The sequence below is a fragment of the Oncorhynchus keta genome, chromosome 33 (assembly GCF_023373465.1).
Source record: "Oncorhynchus keta strain PuntledgeMale-10-30-2019 chromosome 33, Oket_V2, whole genome shotgun sequence".
Taxonomy (NCBI): domain Eukaryota; kingdom Metazoa; phylum Chordata; class Actinopteri; order Salmoniformes; family Salmonidae; genus Oncorhynchus; species Oncorhynchus keta.
Window position 1 is genome coordinate 21465739 of NC_068453.1, and position 8002 is coordinate 21473740.

General features: G+C 48.3%; 1 long non-coding RNA gene across 2 annotated transcripts; it reads right to left on the reverse strand.

The window, feature by feature from the left end:
- Positions 1–1372: 1372 nt before the first annotated feature.
- Positions 1373–3147, reverse strand: LOC127914646 (uncharacterized). Of its 2 annotated transcripts, none has more exons than XR_008089222.1 (3): positions 1737–3147; positions 1562–1696; positions 1373–1401 (listed from the first exon to the last, which is right to left on the reverse strand). It is a non-coding gene; the product is annotated as an uncharacterized LOC127914646 (long non-coding RNA). The 2 variants fall into 2 exon arrangements; XR_008089221.1 differs by having other exon boundaries at positions 1373–1416; positions 1737–3146.
- Between the last annotated feature and the right edge of the window lie 4855 nt (positions 3148–8002).

An 8002-nucleotide genomic window follows, 5' to 3' on the forward strand; every position in this document is an offset into this window, starting at 1 on the left:
CTTACACACAGCCTCTCTTCATCTGACACTCCCTGCATTCACAGCTACACTGGCTCAGGAACACAGCAGTACCAAGCCAGACAAAAGGTTACAGAGCTGCAGAGTTCAGACTGACAACAGCTCCATTTCTAGAACATTCAGAGCTTATTTTGTCTCTTAGTTAGACCACAGAGATGTCCTACTCTACTATTAACTAGGGTGATGGTCTCTCTCTCTCTCTCTACCTCTACCTCTGTCTCTCTCTACCTCTGCCTCTGTCTCTCTCTACCTCTACCTCTGTCTCTCTCTACCTCTGCCTCTGTCTCTCTCTACCTCTACCTCTGTCTCTCTCTACCTCTACCTCTCTCTACCTCTACCTCTGTCTACCTCTACCTCTGTCTACCTCTACCTCTGTCTACCTCTACCTCTACCTCTGTCTACCTCTACCTCTACCTCTGTCTCTCTCTACCTCTACCTCTCTCTCTACCTCTACCTCTACCTCTGTCTACCTCTACCTCTGTCTACCTCTACCTCTACCTCTGTCTACCTCTACCTCTACCTCTGTCTACCTCTACCTCTACCTCTGTCTCTCTCTACCTCTACCTCTGTCTCTCTCTACCTCTACCTCTGTCTCTCTCTACCTCTACCTCTGTCTCTCTCTACCTCTACCTCTGTCTCTCTCTACCTCTACCTCTGTCTCTCTCTACCTCTACCTCTGTCTCTCTCTACCTCTACCTCTGTCTCTCTCTACCTCTACCTCTGTCTCTCTCTACCTCTACCTCTGTCTCTCTCTACCTCTACCTCTGTCTCTCTCTACCTCTACCTCTGTCTCTCTCTACCTCTACCTCTGTCTCTCTACCTCTCTCCGTCTCTCTACCTCTCTCTGTCTCTCTCTACCTCTACCTCTGTCTCTCTACCTCTCCTGTCTACCTCTACCTCTACCTCTCCTCTACCTCTACCTCTGTCTACCTCTACCTCTACCTCTGTCTACCTCTACCTCTACCTCTGTCTCTCTCTACCTCTACCTCTACCTCTGTCTACCTCTACCTCTACCTCTGTCTACCTCTACCTCTACCTCTGTCTCTCTACCTCTACCTCTGTCTCTCTCTACCTCTACCTCTGTCTCTCTACCTCTCCGTCTCTCTACCTCTACCTCTGTCTCTCTCTACCTCTCCTGTCTCTCTCTACCTCTCCGTCTCTCTACCTCTCCGTCTCTCTACCTCTCCGTCTCTCTACCTCTCCGTCTCTACCTCTCCGTCTCTACCTCTCCGTCTCTCTACCTCTCCGTCTCTCTACCTCTCCGTCTCTCTACCTCTCCGTCTCTCTACCTCCGACTCTCTACCTCCGACTCTCTACCTCCGACCTACCTCCGACTCTCTCTCTCGACTCCTACCTCCGACTCTCTACCTCTCGACTCTCTACCTCTCGACTCTCTACCTCCGTCTCTCTACCTCTCCGTCTCTACCTCTCGACTCTCTACCTCGACTCTCTACCTCTCTCTACCTCTCTACCTCTCCGTCTCTCTACCTCTCCGACTCTCTCTCGACCTCTCCGTCTCTCTACCTCTCCTACCTCTCTCTACCTCTCGACTCTCTACCTCTCGACTCTCTACCTCTCGACTCTCTACCTCTCGACTCTCTACCTCTCGACTCTCTACCTCTCGACTCTCTACCTCTCGACTCTCTACCTCTCGACTCTCTACCTCTCGACTCTCTACCTCTCGACTCTCTACCTCTCGACTCTCTACCTCTCTCTACCTCTCGACTCTCTACCTCTCGACTCTCTACCTCTCGACTCTCTACCTCTCGACTCTCTACCTCTCGACTCTCTACCTCTCGACTCTGATGGAATATGGGAAGCACTGCTTTGACTAAATCCAATCTGCTGAGTACAGCAATATCTGATTGAATTCCAACACCTACTTCAGCTCAAACAGAGAAAACTGGGACACACACACACATACACATACACACACGACAACGACACTTGTGTGTGGGCACACACACAGAAAAAAACGTTGGAAAGTGAGTCTACTTGGAACAGTTTCCTGGGTTTGCAAACAACCATATTAATACCATAGCACTTCCATCCAGCTGGTTTACCTTTATCACATCTCACAAATCCAAACTCCAATCCACAACAATTATTCACACTTCTAATAAAAGGTCAGGGGAAAATGACTCTCCTCCAGCAGTACCGCCAGCTTCCACTAGAGCTCCACAGTGCCTTTCCACTGACAGGGGGAAAGTATGTCATAACTTAATCAATGCAAAACCCCAAACTTTCGTCCCTGTCTCTGTGCAACATGTCCTTATTAACTGGGAGAGTTATTAATCCCTGTTCATAAAGCAGGCTGGCAGTCAATCACTATTCTCCCCAGAGAGCGCTCCCCGACAAGCCCCCAGAAACCAAGCGCCCTCTCCTGAGATTGTAATTGCTTTAAGCCAATAAGAAAACAAAGACAAGGAAGGGGATGGCTTATGAGCTTAGCTACCAAATAACACATCAACACCGCCAAAACTAACGCTTCGGTCCACACTGTTTTCCTGGTGGATAATCCCAAAGACAATCTCCATTGGTTTTCCCTGACTGAGGAGATGGGGAGCAAAATATAGAAGAGTCACAGTGAAGGCGGTGACTGAGCAGTATTGAAGCACAGAGAGAGAAGTCCCCAGCCGACCAGCTTGCCATTCCATAATATAGAAGAGTCACAGTGAAGGTGGTGACTGAGCAGTATTGAAGCACAGAGAGAGAAGTCCCCAGCCGACCAGCTTGCCATTCCATAATATAGAAGAGTCACAGTGAAGGTGGTGACTGAGCAGTATTGAAGCACAGAGAGAGAAGTCCCCAGCCGACCAGCTTGCCATTCCATAATATAGAAGAGTCACAGTGAAGGTGGTGACTGAGCAGTATTGAAGCACAGAGAGAGAAGTCCCCAGCCGACCAGCTTGCCATTCCATAATATAGAAGAGTCACAGTGAAGGCGGTGACTGAGCAGTATTGAAGCACAGAGAGAGAAGTCCCCAGCCGACCAGCTTGCCATTCCATAATATAGAAGAGTCACAGTGAAGGTGGTGACTGAGCAGTATTGAAGCACAGAGAGAGAAGTCCCCAGCCGACCAGCTTGCCATTCCATAATATAGAAGAGTCACAGTGAAGGCGGTGACTGAGCAGTATTGAAGCACAGAGAGAGAAGTCCCCAGCCGACCAGCTTGCCATTCCATAATATAGTCACAGTGAGGCGGTGAGAGTCACAGAGAAGGCCGACCAGCTTGCCATTCCTAGAAGAGCAGTATTGAAGCACAGAGATAAGTCCCCAGCCGACCAGCTTGCCATTCCATAATATAGAAGAGTCACAGTGAAGGCGGTGACTGAGCAATATTGAAGCACAGAGAGAGAAGTCCCCAGCCGACCAGCTTGCCATTCCATAATGTAGAAGAGTCACAGTGAAGGTGGTGACTGAGCAGTATTGAAGCACAGAGAGAAGTCCCCAGCCGACCAGCTTGCCATTCCATAATATAGAAGAGTCACAGTGAAGGCGGTGACTGAGCAGTATTGAAGCACAGAGAGAGAAGTCCCCAGCCGACCAGCTTGCCATTCCATAATGTAGAAGAGTCACAGTGAAGGTGGTGACTGAGCAGTATTGAAGCACAGAGAGAGAAGTCCCCAGCCGACCAGCTTGCCATTCCATAATGTAGAAGTAAATCAATAAAAAAAGGCGATAAATAAGGTGCAGCCCTCCCTTGTCATTTCCCACAGCTCATCCCAGCTGGGTATTTCATCAGTTTATGGCACATAACTCCTCCGCTGTGGGCCGGTCTGATGAATCGGCTACAACCCAGGGACTAGAAGGCAGAATGGTTTATCTATCTCCCAGAGTCCGGTCTAGACGGGCCCGGCATCGCTGGGGCCAAGGAGATCCGTCATACCAGGCGACGCTCCGCATAATCAGTCAGGATTGTTCCCCCTCACCCTTCCTTCATATTTCTGTTAGCCCAGGCCAAGGCAGCGCGAGGCTCCAACTCTCTGTCCATCACTCATGGGGCCTGAGACAGCCTTAGACGAGGCCGATAGAGATTGAGACGGGCCAGTTCGCTCCCCTCTTATGCTGGGTGCCTTCCTGACGTCAGACACTCACGTCTCGGAGGTTCTGTCTCACGTCTCAACTGTGGCCCACCCACTGGGCCTGATCTCATTTCAGATATAGGCCACGCACAGCCCTCCGAGGTTCAGCTGATTCCAGACAAGTTAAAAGCCTGGACATGGCAGAAGTTAGTTCAGCCCAATTTACAGTCCGTGGGTATATGACTTCCAATATTAATGAACATGTGGCATGAAACCTCATGTGAAACAGGATCTATAATGCAGGCAGATTGCCATTTCATTTCCAAGAGGGAGATGAGACTTGCTCTGGGACATTTGCTTGTGTTCCTTGGCACAAAGCACCTGATGATTAACCTCCAATATCATTAATGCGTCACGCAACTTTGCTGCAGGCTCCGACTGTGTTACTGTTGTCATGTAAATGTAAATGCTCAATTGCTGTGTTACTGAATAGGAACGAGGGAACAATATCTGCCTGGATGATTTCTAAAGCTGAGATGAAGTTTCACATCTGTCATAGCAGCCAAACGTCTATGTCTGTTCCAGTTGCATAGTTTACATTCCAAAGACTTCCTGTGGCACTTCCTGTGCACAAACTGCAGCTAAACAGCAGCCTATGATATCCTATGATTCTTAACCATAATGCCATGGATAAGAGTATATATTACTTTCTCCAACTGTCTTTCAAACAGGGATGCTCTCCAATCTCTCCAAGCCTGGAGACAGTCCTCTTGTGATTCGGAGGAGGAATGTATTGGACAGATATGTTTAAAAGGCCTCTATCTATCGGTTCGACCTCATTAGCGGCAGGGAGTAGTGCACTGTGGGCCGCGGCACTCTGCAGCTACTTGACACACATCACATCCCTGCCTGGCCGCTTTAGCCTGTTTACTCCTCACTGCCCTACTTTCTCCTCGCTGGCAAAGAGAGAGGGAAAGAGAGAGAGAAAAAGAGAAAGAGAGAAGGCTAGGGACACCTCCGTTTCAGCTCAGGTCCTTGAAAATTATTGCCTGAATTTATCGCTTTCACACACATGCACACACACACACACACACACACACACTTCTCGTCTTTGCTCAACACCTCTGTACATGCAAGTGTCAGGATGCAGTAAAGAAACGACGGTGTGAGACCAGGAGTCGTATTCTTCAGTGAGGCACTTAAACACAGAGAGGCATTCACACAGGAAGGGAAAGGAAGAGAATGTTCCATCTCAGAGTGTTTAGAGTCTCTGTGCCTCACTGCAGCAGAAAGCCTTGTATAGCCTAAATAGATAGGGCACATTCATTGTTTACCAGTCTGGTGTGTATAGAGGAGACTGCGGCCATATTGGATGTGACATCTCATTATATGGGAATCCGTGCCCATAAACAGCGAATGTAATTCTAGGCCTACGATATCAGTAAATAAGGCTCTAGTATCACCTTGCCTTACAGAATGACACCCTTGGTCAGTAGAACAGTAGCTCATATTGATACAATGCCATTACTCCAGAGCAAAAGCAAGCCGGGCCTAATAACACAGGCCTGGAGTATCGTATTGTGTCACCTTCAATGTGTGCGATTAACAGAAGAGTGTTGTGTTGTATAGTCAGGTAATGTCTAACCTGATGACCCTCTAATACAACAAAGGCCCCTCTACGATGTCTATGATGTGGCTCCCTGCTTCCTCTCTAGCCAGGCGCAGGGCTATAGGACGGTAATGGGCCTCTGATTGGATCCGTTTGGAAATGGCCGTCTGATGGCTCCTGCCATTTGTTTACGTTGTGAACGGGTCGCCGCCTCTCCGTAAAGAAGGATCCAATTATACTTTGTGACCCAGATAAGTCAGTGGCTTTAAAATGTGGACGCTGCCCCACCGTGGGTCAGAACACGCCGTTCATCTCATATGGAAACCCAAACACACAGGCATTCACAGACACGATGCCACGGACACAGACACACCACACACACACAGCTTGTGATAGAAAAGAGAGTGATCTCCAAACCAGGCAAGCGTAAGAAGACAGAATTGAGACTCTCAAACACCCATCATTAGGAATTCCTTAGTATTACAGCAACTTCATCAGATTCACAACGAAAGTTGTTTACTTTGAAAAATCAACTCAATCTAGTTTAGAATGTCATTTTATTTTTACCCATCTGGACAAGAGGAATACCTATGTGAGAATGCTGTTCATCGACTACAGCTCGGCATTTAACACCATAGTGCCCTCCAAGCTCGTCATCAAGCTCGAGACCCTGGGTCTCGACCCCGCCCTGTGCAACTGGGTACTGGACTTCCTGACGGGCCGCCCCCAGGTGGTGAGGGTAGGCAACAACATCTCCACCCCGCTGATCCTCAACACTGGGGCCCCACAAGGGTGCGTTCTGAGCCCTCTCCTGTACTCCCTGTTCACCCACGACTGCGTGGCCACGCACGCCTCCAACTCAATCATCAAGTTTGCGGACGACACAACAGTGGTAGGCTTGATTACCAACAACGACGAGACTGCCTACAGGGAGGAGGTGAGGGCCCTCGGAGTGTGGTGTCAGGAAAATAACCTCACACTCAACGTCAACAAAACTAAGGAGATGATTGTGGACTTCAGGAAACAGCAGAGGGACCAGCCCCCTATCCACATCAATGGAACAGTAGTGGAGATGGTAGTAATTTTTAAGTTCCTCGGCGTACACATCACAGACAAACTGAATTGGTCCACCCACACAGACAGCATCGTGAAGAAGGCGCAGCAGCGCCTCTTCAACCTCAGGAGGCTGAAGAAATTTGTCTTGTCACCAAAAGCACTCACAAACTTCTATAGATGCACAATCGAGAGCATCCTGTCGGTCTGTATCACCGCCTGGTACGGAAAATGCTACGCCCACAACCGTAAGGCTCTCCAGAGGGTAGTGAGGTCTGCACAACGAATCACCGGGGGAAAACTACCTGCCCTCCAGGACACCTACACCACCCGATGTCACAGGAAGGCCATAAAGATCATCAAGGACATCAACCACCCGAGCCACTGCCTGTTCACCCCGCTATCAACCAGAAGGCGAAGTCAGTACAGGTGCATCAAAGCTGGGACCGAGAGACTGAAAAACAGCTTCTATTTAAAGGCCATCAGACTGTTAAACAGCCATCACTAACATTAAGTGGCTGCTGCCAACACACTGACTCAACTCCAGCCACTTTAATAATGGGAATTGATGGGAAATGATGTCAAATATATCACTAGCCACTTTAAACAATGCTACCTAATATAATGTTTACATACCCTACATTATTCATCTCATATGTATACGTATATACTGTACTCTATATCATCTACTGCATCCTTATGTAATACATGTATCACTAGCCACTTTAACTATGCCACTTTGTTTACATACTCATCTCATATGTATATACTGTACTCGATACCATCTACTGTATCTTGCCTATGCTGCTCTGTACCATCACTCATTCATGTATCTTTATGTACATATTCTTTATCCCCTTACACTGTGTATATGACAGTAGTTTAGGAATTGTTCGTGAGATTACTTGTTGGTTATTACTGCATTGCCGGAACTAGAAGCACAAGCATTTCGCTACACTCGCACTAACATCTGCTAACCATGTGTATGTGACAAATAAAATTTGATTTGAAGTTCAAAGAGGATTCTGAGTGAGTGATATCATTCTGGTCGATGCAGGTCAGTGAACAGTGGGTCAGATACATACAGGTATGTCTACTCTATGTCTACTCCACTACGTGGCCCTCTCCGGGTGCGTCCTTCACACACAGACCCCCTACCTCACAAGGCTCGCTCTCCCCCTTTTCCTCGATGCCACAGTTTCTGTCATGAACATAGGTTTCTATCACAAGGAGCATCCTCTTCCATTCATGAGGAGACAGGTGAGGGAGGTGAGGCCTGAGTGGGCTTCAAGAGGA